Genomic DNA, 19,330 nt, shown 5'->3' with positions numbered 1-19,330 from the left:
GTGTGGCAAGCTTTTGGGAAAATAAAAAGTACTTTTTGAAGATTTGAGATGTTTGGTCAAAATGGAAAAATACTTTTGAGAGTAGAAGCTGTTTTTTTGCTTTTGGGGATAAGCTACAAATTCTAGCTCAATAAATGAGTGTCTTGACTGCTTCGTAGCTGCGTGCGATGGGGGAAGGGGTTCCTCGTCTTGCGCTCTTCTAAAAAGCTGAAGCAGAAGTAGAAAATTAATTTATTCAAGATAAAAATATCCTTAAATTAATTTATATTTTTCAAACTATCCGTCACTAATTTAACATTTCTATTTCTTTTTCTCTTTTTACCATACATTTCTTCTCTTTTTTATTCTATCATATTTTTATTTTCTTTCTCCTATTAAGCTTTCGAATATCCTCTCTACTATAACTAGAAAACTTCTTTTATATAATGATTTATAAGAGTAGATTTTTAATTTATATTGAGTGGTATGATTTGATATATTTAAATCATCACGTAAACAATAAGTGATACTAGATACTCAATATTATAACTTTGGAATAACTATATTTTATATTGATTAAAGTCTTTAGATTATATTTTTATTAAAATAAATATTTAAATTCATTTATCTCTTTCAAATAATATTAATTATCAATTAAACTTTTACGGTCCTTTTCGTAATTCAACACTCAAAAGTAATTTTTGGAATGATTTGTCAAATACAATTTGCTTGCAAAAAACACTAATTAGTGAATTATCAAAACATAAATTGCTTCTTTGCAAAAGTACTTTTTGAAAAGCACTTTTGAACAAAAGTACTTTTAAAAGTAAGTATAATTTTTAGCAGTTTAGTCAAGCATGCTCTTAGTTACATTGTTACTGTTCGTAATTATAGAACTCGGAATAGAGCACTAAAAATGAAAATATTATCAGTAGACACTGTTTTAACCCTTTAATCTTGGGGTTAAATTTCACTTAGGCAAACCATGATTAAATTTAACAAAAGATAAAATATAATTATCAGTCATGGAATTTACGAAACAGACCAAGATAGTCCCCAAAAAATATCTTTTTGATCATGATATGATGTTGATGGACATTGATATAGTTTTACTTAAGTAATAGGTGTCTAAACTTTTAATGAAAAAAGTTGGTTTTACGGACAAAATATCAATCTAAAATTTTGAACATTTCAATAAATTTAAATTTATCAAAATTATGAAAGTTTTTCAAATTAAAAAAGAAAGAAGTACTAGTAGAAAATCCAAAACTCCAAATGTCTGATTCAAATTAATTGGTGACGCCAGTTGAGTGCTTGGTTGGCGGGACCAACAATATGCCGTGCCCTCTTCTAACACTTGCAACTCTATTTTGGACTGGAATGAAAAAATAAGGAAAAAACGAATGTTTATGTAAATTAATTAATGTAAGACGTGTGATATAGAATGTTTATGCAAATTAATTAGTGTAAGACGTGTGATATGTATATGCACTTTTATCAATTAACCATGATTAAGTAAAATGTATTCACACAACCTTTAAAATATAAAATGCATTCATATGATTATGTAAATAATATATAGCGAAAGTGATTGGTTAAGCTTTCACTTGTTAACAGTTATCCCATATATGTGAAAATTCGAAAATTCCTTCCATAAAATCTTGTTTGGATGGTTGTTACATGTTGTATTGTATCGTATTGTTATTTTAAATATAATGTTTATTTTGATTATTATTTAATTTTTATTGTATCGTATTGTTTAAATCTATCGTTACGTAACGACAAAAAGTATTACTTTATGGAATGACCAATTTGGTGTGGTCGCATCGTTTCCTTATTTTTTTCTTCTCATCTTGCCTTTTTTTTATTATTAAATAATCCTATTTTATCATTTACCCTACCTTTTATATAATAATATTACCTCATACCTTACTTTTTTTAAATAATACTGCAAGTTTATTCTTCATATTGTTGGTGCATGACTTCATGAAACAACGGCAAAACAATACAATCTATCCATACATTATATACATCAACGATACAGTATAATACGATACAATATAATACAATACTATACGATACATTATGAAACGATACATAACAGCCATCCAAACAAGCTGTAAAACATGTACACGATCTTTTCTTTTATTTAAAAGAGTTCAGTTCCTACTCTTTTATACTGCATTATATCTATATAACACACTCTTAAGAAAAAGAATCACAGACATTTGACATTCACTAATAAGACTAGGTAAAAATGATAGACAAAATTACAGAATAATGCACTCCATAAGTTGACCTTGCACTATTTTAGTCAAATTATAAGTTTGTAAATGTGTGGTCAAATATCAATAAGATCTTTTCTTTTTCCGTTCTCTCTAATTATAACAACCTCATTTATTCCTACCTACCCCTATTGTAGCTCTCTCCTCATTTTTTTCACCCATAAATATTTAATTTAATTAATAAAAAAGAATCATATGCAAACAAAACTGAAAAGAAAAATTAGTTCCCCATTTAGTCAACACTCATCCGTGCTTTCTTTCATAATCAATACTTCTCTATTTTTTTATTTTTTTTGTATATTTTCAGGTTTATACATACCCATCACAACTGCAAAACTCAAAAACAGACGCGAGAAACCTAAAATCTCATCTCCTTTAATGCTAATCTTGTTAGATTTCGATTATGATTTTGTGAGAAATTTGGAGTGGGTATTGTTTGAACTTATTAGAAATAGTGTAAGTAGGTTGTATACAAAGTTTGAAGTTATTTGTTGGAGATTTGGACTAGTTTTATACAAGAATTGCAAGTGAAAGTCGTACAAAAATTTCGTCAGCGATGCTTATACACTTTTATACAAAGAGGTACAACATGTATATAGTTGTATAAAAGTGTATAAAGAAGTATAATCACAGAGTAAAAATATTCTTGATACACTATGTATATAGGTGTATAATAAGAATGAGAAGAAGAAGAAGAAGAAGAAGAAGAAGAAGAAGAAGAAGAAGAAGAAGAAGAAGAAGAAGAAGAAGAAGAAGAAGAAGCGAGAAATTCACCAAATACCTGTAAATAATGTATCAGCCTTGGATATAATAGTGTATAAGTTGTGTTTATACACTATTATATACTATTTATACAATATTATATATTATTATACAAATGAATCCTATCAATGAAGCTTCACATGTTCTTCTTCTTCCTCGAGCATCCTCTGAAATTTTAACTCAAATATAGCCTAAAGTTATTCCAAATCACTTGAAATTTAAGTTTTGAACTCATCTAGATGATTCCAATCAATTGAGACAACACCCATTCCAAACAACTAAAAAATCGAAAAACTCAATTTTTGAAATTTAACTCAAATATAGCCTAAATCTACTCCAAATCACTTGAAATTTAAATTTTGAACTCATCTTGATGATTTCAATCAATTGAGACTACACTCATTCCAAGTGAACTAACAAATCGGAAAACTCAATTTCTGAAATCGAATCTTCGAACCACCTGTAATGGTGACTTTTATTTTTCAAATCCTTAATTAACCATTGGAATTCAGAAAAGAATTGAAGGAGAATAACAATAGTAGAAAAATTTTGTAGTGCAAAGACTGACTTGGGAAGGAGAAGAAGAAGGTGGGCTAACTGGAATGAAGAAAAAAGGGGAGTGACAAGGGATGTAACTGGAACAAAGAAAAAAGAGGGGAACGAAGAAAAAAGGGGCTAACTCGTGAAAAGTAATTTTCAGGTTATGTACAACCTGAACTATACTGGATAAGGGCTTCAAATATGAGCCATTTTCTGATGGATTGTTGGGCCAAGTGATAAGGGATGTAATTCTCCCAAAATGATATTAGGTAGCTAGCCTCTTTTAAGATAGCTATTTAAAATATACTCATAGTTTACACCGTATTTAAATTTTAGTCATTTTGCTCTTCTTCGACTGTTGCACTTCTTCTTTCGATGCATTTTTTTTGTTAAAAGGGATGTTGTATTTATATTCTAGTTAACAAAAGGAACCACATCAGGGACATTACTGCGGTATCGCAGAGACCCCATAGTTGTAAAGTTATGCATGATTGTGTTTAAGTTACAACCCACAAAAGATCTAACTAGTTCAGTTCCTAGGATGTCTGCCCAAAATATATCATTGACAAACATCGGAGGAACTGATAATGTCATAGATTTGTTCAAAAATATCTCTTTTGCTGCTTTCTTGGCTAATGCATCAGCTACTCTGTTCTGCTCCCGGTAGATGTGCCTCACTACTACGCTGCCCATCCTTTGGATGATTGACCTGCATTCACAAATTAAAGGGTCATAAATCGAACTTTCATTCAAAAGCATATTGATTATTTCAGCTGAATCGATATTTATTTCCAGCGGTACTAAATGGTTTTGCTCCGGCAGTTGTAGACCCCGTATGAGGGCCCGAACTTCTGCCCTTGTGTTTGTTGTTTGGGGGATATTGTCCATGTAGCCCAATATCCAGTTGTCATTGTGGTTTCTGAATATTCCCCCTGATCCTCTTATTCCTGGGTTCCCCCTTGCTGCTCCATCTGTATTCAGTTTATAAGAACCTCTAGATGGAGGTTCCTATTTTAACAGGATCTGGTGAGTTACCTTTGTTGAGTCATTCTTTGTAAGCATAAGGTATTCAGTTGCTTTTGTGATTGTGTTATTGGCATTGATGTACTCTTTCTTGTTATTGAATACATTTCTGTTTCTGGTTAACCAGATGTGCCACAGACAAAAGGGAATGAGGTTATCCCAACAGATGAAGTTGTTGAAAGGGACATTTTTTAGAGAGTTCCATGTTGATTGCCACTGGTAGTCATTGAAAACTGGAGCATTATTTGAACCATTTTCTGAAGATTTGGATAGAATTTCATTCCAGAAATGGAGAGCATTAGGACATTCAAAGAAAATATGGGCAATGTTTTCCTGTCCATTGTCACAGTATTGACATTCAGGGACACAGTTGATTCCAATAGAGTGGAGGAAGCTCCTAGTTGGAAGTCTCTTATGGGTTAGGAGCCAGATGAAGTATTTGATTTTGTTGGGGGCTTGTAGCTTCCAGATCTATTTGAAGGAGACTTCCTCCCCAGAATGGAGACTGGTTGTAGTCCTGCTTAGGAAGGAGTAAGCAGAACTATTTGAGAACTGGTCATTAGGAGTCAAATCCCATATAAGATTATCATCCTTAGTTGTAAGATGGGTGATGAACACAGAGTTCAACATGTTCAGAATACTTGAGAGAATGTTAATGGACAAAGGTGATGTGTCCCAATTGCCCAGGTGGTGGATTGAGTTAACCTTGGCATCAAGATCATTTTGGGTTAATGGGCCCTCAATCATCTTAAGTGTCATTCAGAAACTGACCCTATTTCCTTTGTGGACTACCCATCTGCTTGTTTTGTTGCATATCTACCAGCCCTTTAGAATGCCTTTCCAGGTTGGAGATTTTGGGTTTTTAGGGTGTCTAAATGCTCTAACTGGTCTAGACATGTTGCAATGTTTGTGAATGAGAACTCTAGCCCATAGACTATTGGTATTCTTATAGGTTCTCTATGTCCAAATATATAATCATTGGTTCTAAAGCAAGCTCCACTTTTCTGTATCTCTTTACAACATGTTTGGCCAAGCTGTAAGCTTATTTTGAGAATACTTCTTCTCAAAAGTATTTTTCTCAAAAGTGCTTTTGGAGAGAAGCAATTTGTGTCTGGTTAATTAATTTGAAAAACATTTCTCAAAAATGCTTTTGGAAAAAAGTTATTTTTTTTTGCTTCTCCAAAACTGCTCCAGCTTCTCTTCAAAAACACTTTTTTTTTCTTCAAAAAATTTGGCCAAACAATTCAACTTTGAAAAAAAACACTTTTTTTGAAATAAAAAAGTGCTTATAGGATTTGAGAAGCTTGGCCAAACAGGCTATTAGACTATTGTATCCCCTAATCTCTTTGATGCCACGATCTTTAGTATTCCTGCTATCCCAAAGAGCGGTTAAGACCGGTTTCGACACAATAAAGGGGATTGTCACTGAAGGTTAAATTTCAGCTTCTGAATTTCGATTAATTGAATCTCCCGCCCCGGGTATTATTTCGCGCCGGCAAGCCTGGACGAACGAGGTAGGGTTAGATTAGATGGAGGAGGACTACGAACGTCCGTCCCATGAAGCGCCAGGGACCATGCATTCCTCCCGGGCTGGGCTCTCGTGTGTCCGGGATCCGATCAGATCTACCAGCGACCGGTTTATGGAACAAGGAGTTAAGCAAGGGCCAGGTTGTATTGTGTTGACGACGATATATAGAAGCTTTTAATTAACTTCAGCTATTTTCTGCCTAATTTTGATATACTGAGCAACGAATTACGATGAAAAATATGAAGTGGAAGTTTGGTGGTGGAGAAAGACATGATGAAGAACATAAGAAGGAGACATACTTGGTATAAAAATAACGGTGAAACAGTTTGTACTGCCAAGTTTAGTGTCTGAAGTTCAACTGTTTTAAACTTTAGCTCATTTTACATTTTGATCAATGAAATTTCTATTTCTGGATGTAAAATTGTCATTTTATTGGCCTAGTCATTGTGCTTCTATTGAGTCCAAAAAAATGATTTCATTGCAGTTTTCAACAACAACAACAGCAACGACGACCCAGTATAATCCCACAAATGGGGTCTGGGGAGGGTAATATGTACGCAGACCTTACCCCTACCCCGAAGGGTAGAGAGGCTGTTTCCAGGAGACCCTCGGCTCAAAAAGCAACAGGAGCCGATATATTAGTACCATAAATGCATAATAAAATAACAGCAATATAAGAGATATGAAATACAGAATATAGAATAACAGCAATTTCATTGCAGTTTTCGTTCTTTTTAAATTTATGGTACCATTAAAAACCTTATAAATGTTGTCCATGTCTTTTTTCTGGAGTGGTTTCTTTGCTATTTTTGTTGGAGATGAAAGAATGAGAAGGCGGAGGAAGAGTTAGAAGAAGGAGCGAGTCTCTTCAACTTTTTTAAGTCATAATTATGTTTTAATGACATTGCAACTGCTAATTATATAATCCCTCCGGTCCAAAATAAGTGATTTTTTTGGCCTTTTTCTCATGGTCCAAAATAAGTGATTTTTCCAGATTTCAAGAATGAATTAATTATTTTTTTCCTACATTGTCCTTGGAGTAAATAGTGTTGCAATATGTATTAGGAGTGTTTATGTGAGATAGTAAAGGTTAATATGGTCAATTCTATTGCTAATTAATGCTAAAAGGTGAATTTCTTAATCTGTGTAAAAATATCCAAAAAATCACTTATTCTGGATTACACCGCAAAATTCTAAAAGTGACTGCTGGTGTACTTTACCTAGATAAGATCATCATATACAACTTTCATAGCATTTAATGTTTTAATTTCATTTAATTATCAAATTAAATTATGAGGTAATCCGTTAAACTAACTTTTTAATCATCACTTGTTCATCATAATTAATACTCAACATGTTTAGAAAAATATGACAGGTTTCAAAATTTGATAGCTAAAGTGTATAAACCTCGATGTGCACTCTGACATAATTTCATAAATACTTTTTACATATGTGAAACTACATACTATAAAGTACCACTATAAAATCAAACTTCTTTTTATAATAGGCAAAATACCTTATCACCCCCTTAAACTTGTCACGGATTATTAGTTACAGTTTTAAACTATTCGTGGTCTTAATTACCCTTCTCAACTAGGTCTTTTGAGAGTCATTACATCTATGGACGCTGATGTGGCAAAGAGTGTGAGTGCACTCGCCTGCCACGTGAATTTTTCTGTATATGTGGTATTTTTTTGAAAAATAAAATATATTTTTATCTTTATAAGTATGTTACTTTATTAGTAATTTTTTTCGAATACAATTTATAATAAAACTTGGATAGAACTACATTATTTAGGTTAAATTTTTTTATTTTGCTAAAAATAATAAAGTTTTAGTTAATCTTTTTTTGAATTTAACCTGAAAATAAAGATATACAATTGAAATAAATAGCCAAGGCATCTAAAAAGTTATAAAAATACATAATTTAAAATTAATTAATTTGGCTATAATTTTTTATATAGCTCTAAATTATGGTGCTCTAAAAATATACTTTTTGCATATTTTACCTGAAAAAGTAAAAATACACAGTTAAAATAAATAGTTATTGCATCAAAAAAAGAAATTAATAGAGTGAACAATTGCAAGAAATAACTTATTATTTCTAACATACTTATTGCTCTGAAAAATACTTATTGCAGAAATACAGGATAAGGCTGCGTACGATTGACCCTTGTGGTCCGGCCCTTTCCCAGACCCCGCGCATAGTAGGAGTTTAGTGCACTGGGCTGTCCTTTTTTTATTGCTCTAAAAATGTATCTATAGAGTAAGTTATTTTTTGCAATTGTACACTTTTTTATCTCTTCTTTTGATACAATGACTATTTATTTTAATTGTATATTTTTACTTTTTTCAAGTAAAATCTGTAAAAATATATATATATTTTTTAGAGCATCATAATTTAGAGAGATATAAAAAATTATAGCCAAAATAATTAATTTCAAACCATATATTTTTATAATTTTTAGATGCATTGACTATTTATTTCAATTGTATAAATCTTTATTTTCGGGTTAAATTCAAAAAAAGATTAACTAAAACTTTATTATTTTAGCCAAATAAAAAAAATTAGCCTAAATAATGTAGTTCTATCCAAGTTTTATTATAAATTGTATTCGAAAAAAATTATCTAAAAAAATAACATACTTAAAAGGGTAAAAATATATTTTATTTTTCAAAAAAATGCCACATATACAAAAATATTCACGTGGCAGGCGAGTACACCCACACAATTTTTCACACCGGCATCCAGGGAGGTAATGATTCTCAAAAGGCTTAGTTGAGGGGGTAATTAAGACCACGAATAGTTTAAGATTGTAATTAATAATCCGTGACAAGTTAGGGGGTGGTAAGGTATTTTGCCTTTATAATATTTTTTCTATAAGTAACGCAAAAAGGGTAGGCCGGTACACTAAGCTCTCGCTATGCGCGGGGTTTAAGGAAGGGTCGAACCACAAGGGTCTATTAAGGTTGTCTTGTAGTCCGGGCCCAGCCCGGGACCGTGAGACCATGGGCTAAACGGGCCGGTCCAAACGGTCCGGTCCCAAGCGGTCCTAGGAGCCCATTGTGGGCCAGTCCTCCATGTTGAGACCGCGAGCCCGGGACCATTTAGCCCGGGACCGACTGGCGGGCCTGGGCCGGTTCAACCGGGCCCAACGGCTATTTTTCAAAAAAAAAATAATTTAAAATTGGCCAATGATTGGAAGTTTAAAAACTAGTCGTTGGCCTACCAATTTAGCCGTTTGGCTTTTTAAAAAATAGCCATTTGGCCCCCCAAACTTTGTTTAACCCCAAACTTTTTATAATTACACTTTTTTCCTATTCTCAACTATAAATACCCACTCATTCTTTCATTTTTACTCACAAAATCATCAATATCTCTCTTATTTTCTTCTATAATTACTTACTTTATTATTGCAATTTGTGAAAAATTGTGAAGTTGTGAATTGAAGTCTTCAAGTATTCAATGATATACAATTTTCAAGAAGTTGTTCGTCAATTCGGTAACTCGTTCCAACTCTTAAGTTTTAATATTATAGTTTTGTTTATTTTAGTTTGTATAATTATAATTAATATGGCCTCTTCTTTGAATAAAATATTTGGTGGTAAGGGAAAATCTAAAATTGGTGAATCTAGTCGTCAAGCTACTACTCCTCCCCCGGCTCCCCGACGCAGACCTATTACCCGTCCTCCTCTACCTATTATTCTTGATAGTGATAACCCTTATTTTCAATTTATCGATAGTCAATTTTGCCATGATATTGCACCAGGTCAACAATTAAATGATGAATATATGAATGCTCTTTATGCTAATCAAACTATCGATGAAAATGATGATTTAGATGAAACGCAACCAGATTTAGATGATACACCTACTAGTCCTATTGTTAACCCAACTGATAAAAATCCAAATAATTTTAACGACCCTAAACCCGGACCCGGTCGTGATGGCGCCTCTCGTGAAGACAATGCCAACCGATACACTGCCAATTCATTTTAAACAATTATAATGATAAATATTAAGACTTTAACATAATGAAATCCCAAAATAAGGTGAATACTACAGTTGCGGAATAGACAGAGCCCGACATCGGGGTGTCATCAGTCATGAGCATCTATAATAATACTACAAGTCTGAAAGAGTAAACTCAACTATTACATAACTAAAATAGAAGAAAATAAGATAGAGGGAGAAGCACTAGGCTGCGAACGCCGAGCAGCTACCTAGTGCAACTCTGAATCTACTGAAAGCTCTCAACCCTCGCAAGCAGGACCTGAAGTGCCTGAATCTGCACAGGGGGTGCAGGGAGTACTCCAACTCAGTGAGTAATAATAATAAATGCAGACTGAGCAATAAGAAATCACGTAAAGGCACATCAACAGGCTATAAAGAAGCAGTAAAAAGCCAGTGAAAGCAATGAAACAGTGAAAATATGTAAAGTCACTTAAGTTCAGTTTAAGCTTCTTAAAATTTGCCTTTTTAAACAGTTAAGCAAGTAAAAGATAGGCAACTAAAAAAAGTAAACACATAAAGAACCGCCCCTCGGGCTCAATACCAACAGAATCATCCCCTCGGACAACACATGGAACAATACCAGTCCTCGGGCTCTATCTCATATCACAATGGATAACCGCGCTCACTGGGGGTGTGTAGACTCCTGGAGGGGCCCCTTACGGCCCAAGCGCAATATCAAGTTATCTCGTGGCATAATCACATAGGCTCTCGGTCTTATATCAAAAAGCCACTTCGTGGCGTACAAATCTCAGGGCCCTCGGCCTCATAATCATAATTAGTATTTCCTCACAACATAGGCTCTCGGTCTTACTCAGTCAGAATCTCACAAGCCACTCGGGCAACACTAAAACATGATGCTCAACCCAGAATATCATTTAAAGTGTTAAAGCATAGTAAACATGGTTGAGTTATGAAAACAATAGAATATAGCATGACTGAGTTCAAGTATAAAGTCAAAATAGTGAGTAAATATCAGTAAAAATCCCCTAAGGGTCCAAATAATTGGCACGAGGCCCAAATATAACATTCAACCCAAAACATGATGATAGCAAATAGTTTTCAATCAAATACGCGATAAAACAGTCATTCGGGATGGACTAAGTCACAATTCCCAACGGTGCCCGACCCCACGCTCGTCATCTAACATGTGTGTCATTTCAATATAGCACCACGATGTGCAAATCCGGGCTTTCATACCCTCATGACAACATTTAAATTCATTACTCACCTCAATCCGGTCCAAACTCTAGCTCGCGATGCCTTTGCCCCTCGAATCGGCCTCAACTCTCGTCAAATCTATCCAAAATCAGAATCACGACGTCAAAATATGCTAACGGAATGAAACCCATGCAAAAATAATCAAGTTATAGTATAAATCCCGAAATTACCAAAACCCGACCCCCGGGTCCACGTCTCGGAATTCGATAAAATTTACATAAATAGATTCCTTATCTCCCCATGGGTTCATGCATATCAAAAGTCCCAAAATCTAACTACGAATGACCCCTCAAATCCTCAAGTCTAGGTCTCAAATACCAAGCCTTAGTTTCTCAATTTGTAACCCTTGATTTCCTTAAATTACAGCTCTATTCGTGAAATAATACCATAGGATCGATTATTAGACTAAAAAATCTTACCTCCAGACGATATCCCTTGATTCCCTCTTCAAAATCTCCAGAAAATCTCCAAAATCGACTTGAAATGGTGAAGAACAACTCAAAAATCGCGAATGATTTCTTTTATACCTTTTGGCCTAGGGATTCCGCACCTGCGGCCAATTCCCGGCTTCTGCGGTACCGCATTTGTGGTTTTTAACTTATGCTCTATAAGCCGCATCTGCAATGCACTGTCGGGACCTGCGCCATCGCAGGTGTGGCTCCAGCCTTCCTAGGCCCTTTCCGCTTCTGCGACTCCTAATTCTCTTTTGCGAGACCGCACCTGCGGTCCCCTTGCCACAGGTGTGGTTATGACAACAATGGGAAAACTTCAACTGCCACAACCCAACTCCAATCTTCCGTCAACCATCCGAAATTACCCCGAGGCCCCCAGGACCTCAACCAAAAGTACAAACACATCATAAACCATCATCCAAACTTATACCAATCATCAAAACACTCCAAACAACATCGAATCAACCAAACACATCGGATTCAAGCTTAAGTTTCCAAAATCCTCCGAATTATGCTTTTGATCAAAAAGTATACCAACCATGTCCGAATGACCTAAAATTTTGCACACACATCCCAAATGACTCAACGGAACTACTGCAACTTTCGGAATTCCATTCCGACCCCTATATCAAAATCTCACCTATCAACCGGAAAATGCCAAAATTTCAATTTCGCCAATTCAAGCCTAAATCTACTCCGGACCTCCAAAACACATTCCGATCAGGCTCCTAAGTCCCAAATCACCTCTCGAAGCTATCCGAACTATCAGAACTCACATCCGAGCCCTCTAACACATAATTCAACATCCGATTGACTTTTTCAACTTAAGCTTCCTCAAAAGAGACTAAGTGTCTCAAACATTACCTAGTCCTTTCCGAACCCGAGCCAACCAATGCGATCACATATAGAACCGATAGACAAAGCAATAAGAAGCAGAAATGGGGGAAACAGAGTGGTAACTCATGAGACGACTGGCCGGGTCGTCACATCCTCCCCCTCTTAAACAAACATTCGTTCTCGAACGACTCAAGAAACATACCTGAAGCCTCAAACAGGTTAGGATATCTGCTCCGCATCTTCTGCTCGGTCTCCCAGGTAGCCTCTTCCATAGGCCGACCTATCCAGTGTATTTTCACTAAAGCTATATCCTATGATCTCAACTTTCGAACCTAATGCCCCAAAATAGCTATTGGCTCCACATCATAAGTCAAATCATCATCTAAATGCACCATGCTGAAATCCAGAACATGAGACGGATCCCCAATATACTTTTGGAGCATAGAAACATGAAATACCGGATGCACACTTGACAAGCTGGGTGGCAAAACAAGCTCATAAGACACCTCCCCAATCCTCCGAAGCACCTCAAAAGGCCCAATAAACCAAGGACTCAATTTACCCTTCTTCCTTCTCATAACATACGTCATGGGTGAAACCATCAACAGAACCTTCTCACCAACCATGTAGGACACATCCCGAACCTTCCTGTCAGCATAACTCTTTTGCCTCGACTGTGCTGTATGAAGCCTCTCCTGAATTACCTTTACTTTTTCTAAAGCATCCTGCACCAAGTCTATCCCCAATAGTCTGGCCTCACCCGGCTCGAACCAACCAACTGGAGATCTACATCGCCTCCCATACAAAGCCTTATATGGAGCCATCTGAATACTCGACTGGTAGCTGTTGTTATAAGCAAACTCTACAAGCGGTAGAAACTGATCCCATGACCCTCCGAAATCGATGACACAAGCACGCAACATGTCCTCCAATATCTGAATAGTGTGCTTGGACTGCCCGTCCGTCTGAGGTTGAAAAGTTGTGCTCAACTCAACCTGAGTACCCAACTATCGCTGCACAGCCCTCCAAAACTGCGAAGTAAACTGAGTGCCCCTATCTGAAATGATGGAAACTGGGAGACCATGCATACGAACAATCTCCCGGATATAGATCTATGCCAACTGCTCTGAAGAATAGGTAGTACACATAGGAATGAAGTGCGCGGACTTGGTCAGCCAATCCACATTCACCAAAATAGCATCAAACTTCTTCAAAGTCCGTGGAAGTCCAACTACAAAGTCTATAGTGATTCTCTCCCACTTCCACTCTGGAATATGCATCTGCTGAAGCAAGCCACCCGGTTTTTGATGCTCATATTTCACCTGCTAACAATTGAGACACCGAGCTATAAATCTCATAATGTCCTTCTTCATTCTCCTCCACCAATAATGTTGTCTCAAATCCTGATACATCTTCGCGGTACCCGAATGAATGGAATACCACAAGCTATGGGCCTCCTCCAGAATAAACTCCCGAAGCCCATCCACATTGGGCACACAAATCCGGCCTTGCATCCTCAAAACCACACCATTACCAATAGTCACATCTATGGCATCATCGTGTTGAACTCTGTCCTTAAGGACAAGAAAATGTGGATCATCATACTGGCACTCTCTGATGTGATTATATAAGGAAGATCGAGAGATCACACAAGCCAATACCTGACTGGGCTCCGAAATATCTAACCTCACGAACCGATTGGCCAAGGCCTAAACATAAACTGCAAGAGGTCTCTCCCCAACTAGAATGTATGCCAAACTCCTCATACTCACCGTCTTTTGGCTCAAAGCATCGGTCACCACATTGGCCTTCCCCGAATGGTACAATATAGTGATATCATATTCCTTTAGCAATTCCAACCATCTCCGCTGCCTCAAATTGAGATCCTTCTATTTGAACAAGTTCTGGAGGCTACGATGATCAGTAAACACCTCACAAGACACACCATACAGATAATGCCTCCAAATCTTCAGCGTGTGAACTATGGCAGCCAACTCCAAATCATGTACAAGGTAGTTCTTCTCATGGAGCTTTAACTGACGACAAGAATAAGCAATAACTCTACCCTTCTGCATCAATACACAACCAATACCAACTCTTGAAGCATCATAATACACGGTATATGAACCTGAAACTGATGGCAAAACTAACACTGGAGCTGTGGTCAAGGCCATCTTGAGCTTCTGAAAGCTCTCATCACACTCATCTGACCATACAAATGAAGCACCCTTCTGAGTCAACTTGGTCAAGGGCGATGTGATAGATGAGAATTCATGAAAAAACCAGCGATAATAGCCTGCCAAACCAAGAAAGCTGCGCATCTCTGTGGCTGAGGACGGTCTGGGCCAACTCTGAACCGCCTCTATCTTCTTCTAATCAACTTGAATACCCTCACCAGACACCACGTGCCCCAAGAAAGCCACTGAACTGAGCCGAAACTCTTACTTGGAGAACTTTGCATAAAGCTTCTCCTCCCTCAATCTCTGCAACACAACTCTCAAATGCTCCACGTGCTCCTCCTAACTACGCGAATACACCAGAATATCATCAATGAGGACTATGACAAATGATTTGAGATAAGACCGCAACACGATGTTCATCAAATGCATGAACGCTGCTGGGGCATTGGTCAGCCCAAAAGACATCACCAAGAACTCATAATGACCATATCGGGTCCTGAAAGCCGTCTTAAGAATATTCGAGTCCCTGATCTTCAGCTGGTAATGACCTAAATGGATATCAATCTTGGAGAACACTCTCGCTCCCTAAAGCTGGTCGAATAAATCATCAATGCGAGGCAAATGATACTTGTTCTTAACTGTTACTTTGTTCAACTGCCTATAATCAATGCACATCCTCATTTTGCCATCCTTCTTCTTCACAAATAGAACTGGCGCACCCAAGGCAACACACTAGGCCGAATGAACCCCTTATAAAGAAGTTCCTAAAGTTGCTCCTTTAACTCCTTCAACTCCGTTGGTGCCATACGATACGGCTGAATAGAAATGGGCTGAGTGCCCGGCACCAGGTCAATACCAAAGTCAATATCCCTGTCCAGTGGCATGCCCGACAGGTCTGCGGGAAACACATCAGGAAAATCCCTCACAATTGGAACAGAATCAATACTGAGAGTCTCTACACCGATATCCCACACAAAGGCTAGATACAAAAGACAACCCTTCCCAACCATACGCTGGGCCTTCAAAAATGAGATTACCATACTAGGAACATCATCAGTCAAACCTCGCCACTCAATCTGTGGCACACCCGGTATAGCCAATGTTACTGTCTTAGCATGACAGTCTAGAATAGTATGACACAAAGATAGCCAATCCATGCCCAAAATAACATCGAAGTTTACTATACATAATAATAATAGATCCACTTGGGTCTCCAGACCGTCAATGTCACTACATACGACCGGTATACATGGTCTACAACAACAGTATCGCCCACCAGAGTAGATACATGAACAGATGAAACAAGAGACTCACGGGGCATATCCAAATAATGAGCAAAGTATAATGACACATAAGAAAAGGTGGAATCAGGATCAAATAATATAGAGGCATCTCTATGGAAGACTGAAACAATACCTATAATAATAACATTGGGTCTAGATGGAAGTGCATAGAAACGGGCCTGACCGCCACCTGATCGACCTCCTCCTCTAGGGCGACCCCTAGCTGACTGACCTCCACCCTAGCTGGCTGGGTGGGTGGTGATGAAGTAGCTGGCGCTAAAACCGATGGCTGACTCCTCTGTTGAGATGAACCCGCAAGACGACGAGGACACTGCCTCTACATATGACCCATCTCTCCACACTCATAAAAATTCCCGGGTGCTGGAGACGGGGACTGAAGGGAACCCCTAGCACCGGAATGACTAGCTAATGCACCTGGCATAGAGGAGCCCTGAACTGATGGAGCACGAGACGAACTCTGAGTTGGAAGGGCACTAAGTGATGACTGTCCCTGATGAGAACTATGAGAACCATGACCCGATGGTTCCCCACGATAACCCGGGCGAGCTGGCTGAGCATGCCTGAATGTAGGGGTATCAATGTTTCAGTTCGGTCAGTTATTTTATAAAATTTGCACTGTACCAAATTTTCGGTTATTCTATTATGTATAACCAAAATTAGACTTTTCGAAACCGTCTCAATCATGTCGGTTTATCTTCGGTATCGGTACGGTTCGGTTAATTTTTGGAATTTTTTTAACATCATGTAAAATTCACCAGTAGAAATAGAATTGCAATAACACACGTTCTTCTATAGGACTTAGCAAAACTCTCTAGATATTTTTACTGTTTAAAGGGTGATGAAGTTAAAAAAAAAGATAGCTAGAGTATAGAGATATCAACTATTCTACAACAGCGTAAAAGAAATCAAACAAAGGCAAAGAAAATATTAATCACACGAGTTGAAAGGTATACCAAGCTGGGACTCAAGAATAAAGTCCATAGAAGATTAAATATTCATAAAGATAAATCTAAATTATATGAAAGGAAACATATTCAATACATTGTAGTTTGCTACTCATAATCACTAGAATACTTTGTGTCTTGCTAATAAAGATACTTGAAATAATTTAGTTTAAGTAGAAGTAACATAATAGGTTTTAGGAATTAGTATTTTTAGTTTAATTACTTGTTGGCTTGTAATAGTTTTCATTATTCCAAGGCTCAAAGAAAATTTAATGCATTATTATTTTTAAACTTACTAAATAAATATATTTTCTACATGTAAAATTTATTCGGTACGGTTCGGTATTTTTTCAGTTTATTTTTATAAAATAAAAAACCTACCCTAATTATCGGTGCGGTTATAGATTTATATAAAAACCTACGGTTTCTTAAAAAGAAACCTAAAAATCGGTTCGGTGCGGTACGGTTCGATCGGTTTATTTGGTTTTCGAATATCCATTGATACCCCTACTTGAATGGACGACCTTTGCCGTGCTAAAACTGACCTCTCGAAGGAGCACCACTATAACTACCAGATCCTCGAGGCCTCTTGGCCTCCCTCTCCTCTCCTATCGCTCTTGGCGACGAACTGACTCAATCTCTCGAGCAATATCTACAACCTCCTCAAAAGTGGCACCAGTCACCCTCTCTCTGGTCATAAGAATACGAAGCTGATAAGTGAGGCCATCAACAAACCTCCCAATCCTCTCTCTATCTGTCAGAACCAACCAAATCGCATGGCGAGCTAACTCAGAGAACCTCATCTCATATTGCGTCACCTTCATCTCTCCCTGACGCAACCACTCAAACTGCCTGCGCAGCTCCTTTCTACGAGACTGCGGCACATACTTTTCAAAAAAGAGAACGGAGAACTGCTGCCAGGTAAGGGGTGCTGCACCAACAGGCCTACGCCTCTCAAAAGCCTTCCACCAAGTGAAGGCAGCTCCAAAAAACTGATAAGTAGTGAAAGCGACCCCGCTGGTCTCTAGAATACCTGTTGTACGAAGCATCCGCTAACACTTATCCAAGAAACCCTAGGTATCCTCGCCCTCTACACCACTGAAAGTCGGAATCTGAAGTCTACCAAACCTCTCCAACCTACGATGCTCATCCTCTGGAATGGCAGGAACTACATAGTCCTGAGCAACTGCAACCGACTGGGTTGGATGCGCCCCCGGTGTCTAAAGTCCCTGCACGACCTGCCCAGGTGTGCGAGCGGCGGGAGTCTGAGTGCCTCCCCCGACCTGAGAATTGGCTGCGGCTGTAGTAACTGAGACCGCCTGAGCTAGGCCAGTGCATACCGACCGAATTTGAGCCAAGGCCTCTTGAAAATCCAGAATCATAATGGGCACAACTGGTGCCTAACCTGGTGCTGCTGGAGCGTCCCCAACTGGGACCTGATCCTGAATTTGGGTGGCTGGTGGATCTGCAGGTGCTGCCCTAGCTGTTTTGCGAGCCACACCCCTACCCCTACCACTACCATGACCGCGTACTCGGCCTCTTGTGGCCACAACTGGTGGTACTGGTGGTCGTCCATCCTGATCGGTAGCGCGTGTCCTCAGCTTCTGTGAGAGACTAGAAAAATAGAAGTTTAGTACTCGGATTAACAGATTCGCACGACAAGAATTTCAAGAATATGAAGTTTTTTCTAAAGGTTTTGTAGCCTCTCGAGGATAAATACAAACGTCTATGTACCGATCTGCGAGACTCTACTAAACCTGCTTATGACTCGTGAGACATATGTTACCTAGGCTCTAATACCAACTGTCACGACCCTAAACCCGGACCCAGTCGTGATGGGGCCTCTCGTGAAGACAAGGCGAGCCGACACACTTCCAATTCATTTTAAACAATTATAATGATAAATATTAAGACTTTAACATAATGAAATCCCAAAATAAGGTAAATACTATAGTTGCAGAATAGACATAGCCCGACATCGGGGTGTCACTAGTCATAAACATCTATAATAATACATCAAGTCTGAAAGAGTCTACTCAACTATTACATAACTAAAACAGAAGAAAATAAGATAGAGGGAGAAGCACTAGGCTGCGAACGTCAAGCAGCTACCTAGTGTAACTCTGAATCTGCTGAAAGCTCTCAACCCTCGCAGCAGGACCTGAAGTGCTTGAATCTGCACAGGGGGTGCAGGGAGTACTCCAACTCAGTGAGTAATAATAATAAATGCAGACTGAGCAATAAGAAATCACGTAAAGGCACG

This window comes from Nicotiana tabacum, chromosome 7 (assembly GCF_000715075.1).
Source record: "Nicotiana tabacum cultivar K326 chromosome 7, ASM71507v2, whole genome shotgun sequence".
Lineage (NCBI taxonomy): Eukaryota > Viridiplantae > Streptophyta > Magnoliopsida > Solanales > Solanaceae > Nicotiana > Nicotiana tabacum.
This window is presented reverse-complemented; position numbering follows the sequence as displayed.